Below are 7737 nucleotides of genomic sequence, written 5' to 3' on the forward strand. Positions count from 1 at the left end.
CGTGTGTCTTATGTTTCGGATTGTACAAGATTGTGCTCATTTAAATGCGGTAAGCGCGCTGAACTGTTTGCGCGTTTTAAGCATCTACTCAGATCAAGTGACCATCCTATAATCGCGAAACTAGCAATTAGTGAGTTACTTGGTCATCGTTTCTTTCTGGTGGTTTGGTCATCATTATTGCAATTCCAACTTTTGTGGGAAATTCGAACGAACCACGTGCGATAGAGAGTACTGCTTCAAACTTTTGCAGTGATAGGTAACCTAACAGCGCATCATAGTTTGATAGTGCGCGAATGATGCTAAACTGTATTGTCTCAGTGCGCTTCTTTGTAGAATCGTCATCGTCTTCAATAGCTGCAGTTTGACCTCCAAGGTTCCCAAGGTCGGCATCGGACTATCAGAGAGCCCCCAATACCTCTCTTTTAATGGTTTCAGGCTAATCTTAAGTTTGCGCGGAAGTTTTTGGAAACATCGTTCAAACATGATATCCGTGCAACTGCCAGTGTCCACGCAGAGGCGTTTCATCTCCAATCCGATCTCCGGCAGGCGTCCACTAACTAGGATGAGGTCGCTCTTTAATCTTGCACTTCGTGGGTTGGTAGCGAGACCTGCATGTATTCCCGAGAGTGTTAGGATTTAACAAGTTTGAGAAGTCTTAAAACCTTTTAAGAATCTTAATAAACGGAAGCGTGTAATTATCAAATTTTACTTGTTAAACTTTAAGCCAATTAAAGCTAAATCCCAATAGGATCAAGTTGTGAATATATACTTACAAATAACAAGAGAGGATAAAAAATGTACCTCCTCAAATTAATTGAGGGTTTAGATTTCTAACAAGATGATGTTGAAGATGATGAAGAAATTGCTTCTAACTTGAAGCCTCAAGAGAGCTATACCCACAAGCTTTTAACTACCAACACCACCCCTTTCTTGGTTAGGATTTTTGACACTAGATGAACTAATTAACAAGCTCAAAACCCCTCTCCTTTTGTTGAATAATTCGGCCAGCACCAAAGGGAAGAGAGAAAGAGAGTTTAAAACTAGTTCTTGAGAGAAAATGAGTCAAACTTACTTGGTTAAAGATAATACTTGCATGCCTTAAGGAATGTGTCTATTGAAAAGCACAAAATTGAGCATGGGTGGTCTTTTCTTGGTCCATTAAAAACGCCACCCCATGTTCCTTTTATTTAAAATTGGTTCATTTTATAAAACATGTTATAAAATCTTGATTTGATATGATACTTGTGCTTTTATAAATCATATACAAGTTATAACACAAAAGTATTTATTTAAACCCATAAATAAATAATTCCTTAAGAAATAAATTAACCAAATAACTTGACTCAAGTGATAATATTTTAGAAAACCAATTTTCCAAAGTTCAAGTGTCGCGTATTTATTTAACGATCCAATTGTTAAGATAAATACATATAAGGTGTCGGTTAGCTTGTTATTGGGTATGACCCGACTTGGATCATAACATATTAGCCACATTAATTTAATATGTCTCTCGGGCATACGAAATACCTTCAATCTCCCACTTGCACGAGAAACAAAAGAAATTAATGCAAGTGATGGATACCACCTAACGACCGTCCATCACCCCCAATATGCTATGACTTTGTGCCATTCAATAACATCATCCCTTTCGAGTTCCCACCTCGAATATGAATAGGTGAATCTTTCATTATATCCTTTCGTCCTAGATGTCATGTTAAATCCAAGAGGTATAGAGTGATCACCCTCTTATAGATTTAACTTTATCAGGCCTTAGACATCTGACTCTCAACGAATAAGAGGGACAAATTCCATCTTGACTACATACGTCCTAGACACTACACTTCGTACCATACCTGAAGCCTCCCTTATGAGCTACCTTCTCAGAATAGTGGAGGAAAGAATCAAGGCACGATATTCGGTGAATATTTGAACCCAATATGTATCTCAGGTCAAAGGATACAATGATATTCTCCTTTACTCAAGATTACATGTGATCAACCACAAAGGCTCCATTTAGTAAATCTTGAGAGCGGGTCTTCCAATATTTCTATCCCACAAATATCTATGAACCTTGGTTGCAACCTTGCCCCACATTCATCCCGTGAATGTATACCAATCCAAGTTCATAATAGTCTAAACCTCACACTTGTTCCCACAACTGTGATCGACTACGGAATTTAGAATAATTACTTATTCATGGATAAAATATGCAAAATAGGAACATAACTCAAAATAAATTAATACCATAATTATATTAATGAGTTTGAACAATTTTGTTCCGTTACAATACTTAAAACAGATCATGACCAATCACTAGAATATCGAAGCCCTAATGCACAAACATGTCCAGTATGTTTTTCTCCATGTAAGAGCTTCGTGAGAGGATCCGCTATATTAAGATCTGTGTGAACTTTGCGAATACATATCTTTCCCTTTTCAACTTCATCCCTTATGTAGTTGAATCTCCGCTCAATGTGACGGGTCTTTTGGTGAGCACGAGGTTCTTTGATTTGAGCAATCGCACCCTCGTTGTCACAAAAGATCTCAAGAGGGTCCTGAATGGAAGGGACTACTCCTAAGTCGTCGATGAATTTCTTCATCCATGCAGCTTCCTGCGCTGCCAATGAGGCGGCAATGTACTCCGACTCTGTAGTGGATAATGCAACAACATCCTGTTTTGAACTCTTCCAAGAGACCGCACCTCCATTTAACATGAAGACATAACCGGATTGTGATCGAGAATCATCTCGATCAGTTTGGAAACTCGCGTCCACGTAACCTTTTACAGCGAGTTCCTCCTCACCAGACCCATATATTAGAAATATATCCTTAGTTCTCCTAAGGTATTTCAATATACTTTTAACAACAATCCAATGATTGTTTCCTGGGTTATTCTGGTATCTACTTGTCAAGCTTAGAGCGCATGACACATCCGGTCTAGTACATATCATTGCATACATGATTGACCCAATAGCAGATGTGTATGGGACATTTTTCATCCTCTCTTGTTCATCTTTTGTGGTGGGACACTGCGATGAACTGAGAACGGTTCCTCTTTGAATAGGTACCAAACCTTTCTTAGAGTTTTCCATCTTGAACCTTTTCAAGATTTTATCAATGTATGTACTTTGACTTAAACCTATCAATCTCTTGGATCTATTCATATAGATCCCTATCCCCAATATGTATTGTGCTTCTCCAAGATCCTTAATGGAGTAGCAACTCTTTAGCCAAGTTTTGACTTCTTGCATTGTGGTAATATCATTCCCAAATAATAATATATCATCCACATATAGCACAAGGAACATAACAGAGCTCCCACTAGCTTTCTTGTATACACAAGCTTCATCACCATTTTTAATGAAGCCAAATTTCTTTGCCTCTTCGTTAAAACGATGATTCCACATTCTAGATGCTTGTTTCAATCCGTAGATTGATTTCTTTAACTTGCATACCTTTTTAGGATTTTTCGGATCAACAAAACTTTCGGGCTGTACCATATAGACATATTCCTCAAGATATCCATTTAGGAAAGCGGTTTTGACATCCATTTGCCATATTTCGTAATCATAATGAGCAGCAATGGCAAACAATATCCTAATAGACTTTAGCATTGCCACAGGCGAGAAAGTTTCATCATAGTCAACCCCTTGAGTTTGAGTGAAACCTTTTGCTACAAGTCTAGCTTTGTATGTATCCAAGTTTCCATGTATGTCGGTTTTCTTCTTGAAAAGCCATTTGCAATCAACTAGCTTGGAGCTAGGAGGTTGCACAACAAGTTCTCAAACTTGGTTTTCATACATGGATTGCATCTCGGCGTTCATGGCTTCCTGCCATTTGTCTTTATCAATCCTTGATAAAGCATCTTCGTTGTTTGTCGGTTCATCCAAATCAACCGTATAGCAACCATCCACGAGAAAACCATATCTCTCAGGAGGATTACTAATCCTACTAGATCTACGAACGCTCTGTATACTTTGATCATCCACATGATTATTTTCAACATCCTCATGTTGAGTGCTAGTGTCAACCATTTGTGTATCATCGGCTTGATCTTGAACCTCTACAAGATCTATTTTCCTTTCACCATCACCTTCCATAAGGAATTTGGTTTCAAGGAATTTCGCCTTTCGAGCAACAAATACATTTTGCTCGGTCGGATCATAGAAATAGTATCCCATATCATCCTTGGGATATCCTATGAAAATACACTTTGTGGATCGAGCATGTAACTTATTAGCAACATGGCGCTTAGGATAAGCTTCACATCCCCATACTTTCAAGTATGATAGAGAAGGAGGTTTTCCAAACCACATCTCATGAGGAGTTCGTTCCACTTTCTTGGTTGGGGCCATATTTAAAATACGAGCCGCGGAGCTTAGACAATAACCCCAAAATGATAGAGGTAACGAGCTTCTTGCCATCATAGATCGAACCATATCCATTAGGGTTCGGTTCCTCCTTTCGGAAACTCCATTAAGTTGGGGTGTTCCGGGTGGAGTAAGTTGTGAGATGATTCCACAACTCCTAAGATGATCTTAGAAAGCATCGCTTAGGTATTCACCTCCTCTATCAGTACGAAGTACCTTAATTGTCTTATTGAGTTGATTTTGTACTTCGTTTTGATATTCTTTGAATGCTTCAAACGTTTTGTCCTTGTGTCTTAATAAGTAGACATATCCGAAACGACTAAAGTCATCAATGAATGTAACAAAGTATCTTTCACCATTCCTTGTCATGGGCTTAAAGGGTCCACACACATCCGAATGTATTATTCCCAATAAGTCTTTAGCCCTTTCATAGGTCCCTTTGAAAGGTGCTTTAGTCATCTTGCCTTGTAAACAAGACTCACATACATCAAACGAATCCATTTCATTTGATTTCAAAAGTCCATTCTTTTGAAGTGTATGCATTCGGTTCTTGTTTATGTGACCAAGGCGACAATGCCATAAGTAGGAATCACTCAAATCCCTTTTGAGTTTCTTGGTGCTTGTATGGTACATTGAGCTACTAGATGATGTGTCATCATGAACCAATTCATAAATTCCATTTGAAGGCGAAGCCTTGAAATAGAATACATTATCTAAATAAACATGGATATCATCATTAACAAAATTAAGATTAAAACCACATTGTTTCAAACGGGAAACGGAAATAATGTTTCGACATAAATCGGGTGCATACAAAACATCTTTCAAAATAAGTTCCAAACCACTTGGAAGCTTTAACACAAAGTCTCCTTGAGCCTTCACTTGCACTTTGGCTCCATTACCCATGTAGAGACTTGATGTTCCCGTTTGCTTGCTACTTTCTTTGAACCCCTGCAATGAATTGCAAATGTGAGTTCCACATCCAGTGTCTAATACCCATGTATTAGAAGAAGTAATACTAAGCTCTATATATACCATATATATATTACCTGAGGATTGCCCCGCATCCCTCTTTTCCTTCAACTCCTTAAGGTAGACCGGGCAGTTTCGTTTCCAGTGACCCATTTCACCGCAACCGAAACATGGGTCTTCCTTGGGGTTTGCTTGTCCGGAAACCTTTTGTTTCTTATTCTTGTTTTTGGTTGGGGTAGCCATCTTTCCCTTTCCCTTGCCTTGATGGGCGGGTCCTTTCCTCTTAGCCGCCTTAGGCTTAGAGGTGTTGTTACCTTTGGACCCACCATCATTGATCACTAGCACGGGTGAAGTTCTTTTACCCATGCTAGTTTTGGCCGTCCTTAACATGCCATGAAGCTCACCAATGGTCTTATCCATCCCATTCATATTGTAATTAATTACAAATTGGTCAAACCTCTTTGACAAGGAGTTTAGGATAAGATCGGTGGCTAGCTCATTGGATATGTTGAGATTGAGACGGTTAGCGCGATCAATGAGGCTTTTCATTTTGAGAACATAAGATGAGACGGATTGGGTGTCATCCATACGACATGCATGTAGCGCTCGAACCGTTTCGAAGCGCTCGACACGTGCTTGTTGAAGGAACATCTCCTTCAATTGCGTAATCATGTCATATGCACTATGATGTTCGAAATCCTTTTGGAGTTCGGGTATCATAGTCCCAAGCATTAGGCAAGCGACTTGCACCGAATCGGCGCAATACTTGTCATAATAAGCCATGCCCTCTAGATCTTCCTCATCCGGTTGGTCGGGAATAGGGTCCTCCAACACATACGCTTTATCCTCAAGTTTGAGGACAATCCTAAGATTACGGAACCAATCCATAAAGTTCGTATGGTTGAGTTTGTCTTTCTCGAGGAGAGACCTTAACGATAGGTTGTTTAGGTTAAGTGGTGCATTTTGCATGTTGTTGTTGTTATTGTCGGCCATCTACAAAATTCAACAAAGTTCTTTTAAGTATCGATTTTAAATTTAATAAACAATACCCTTTTATTTTTAATTGTTTTATTAAATCTTAGAATCCAACGGTAAATCAAATTTCGGTTAGGTGACCTTTATCCCGTCATTTGATTTAGCTAGGTAGTCATTTATGTGACAATTGCAATCCTTTTGCAACTTCTAAGTTATGGGATCATGCAATCCTTTTGCATGGCATATTTATCCCATCAACGCCTATTTGTTCCTCATGCTTCGGTGACCCTAAGTTCATGATTCCTAAATCAAGTCGTCCTACTTGTGCAAACATGTAAAATTAACATACAAGTGGTTAGGTGACCTTTATCCCACAAGCATGCGAATTTTACCTTAAGCATATTAGTTAGTTCATAATGGTTAGGTGACCTTTATCCCATTATGAGTTCCCTACTATGTTCAAGTGTTCCCACAAAAGGATGGCGTTAAACTTGTTTACCTTGTTTTAGTTAAGGGATTTTAAGTTTTCATTAATTCTAGTTTGAGAAAACTTTTATGCCATACACTAACATGCATTTAGTGTATGGTTCATTTGAAATCCATTTTCATGTCTATAAACCATTTTATATATATGATCCTAATCATGATCTTAATAACCGTTTATTAATGTCCTTTTAGCCATTTTTAATTTAACCAATTAAATTGCCATTTTGCTTGTTGTTAACTTGTGTGATTAACTTGTAGCATACAACCATACAATAAACAACCACGCATGCAAAACAAATATGTTCACAATCAAGCCATTTTGGTAGACATTTGTTTAGCCGAAAACAAATGCCACCGGATAAGGGGTTATAACACAAAGTAGGAGATTTCAAATCTCCCACTTAACCTTGCATCCAAATGCTTCTTCATCTGTTCTTCAAGTCTTCATCATTCTTCATCATTTTACAAAATATATCCTAATACATTTTGTCTAAAAAATGAAATTACAACCTAATCTATTTTACATACCAAATATAAAATAAATTACATAACCAAATGAATTATTACATGCCAAATGAATAAATATTATTACAAACCAATTGAATAAATATCAATCAACCATGCATGCAACCAAACACAAGGTCAAGGCTTAGATTGTGAACATCATCAACATAAGTGATAGGCAATACAGAATCACAAGTGATTGGAAACACAGAATCACAAGTGATCTGCAACACAGAATCACAAGTGATTGGCAATACAGAATCACAAGTGATCGGCAACACAGAATCACAAGTGATTGGCAGTACAGAATCACAAGTGATTTGCAGTACAGAATCACAAGTGATTGGCAGTACAGAATGCAGAATCACAAGTGATTTTGGCCAAAATGACAAACCACCCAAAACCGAAAATTTTACATTCTACTTCATGC

The sequence above is a fragment of the Rutidosis leptorrhynchoides genome, chromosome 10 (genome assembly GCF_046630445.1).
Source record: "Rutidosis leptorrhynchoides isolate AG116_Rl617_1_P2 chromosome 10, CSIRO_AGI_Rlap_v1, whole genome shotgun sequence".
Classification (NCBI taxonomy): Eukaryota; Viridiplantae; Streptophyta; class Magnoliopsida; order Asterales; family Asteraceae; genus Rutidosis; species Rutidosis leptorrhynchoides.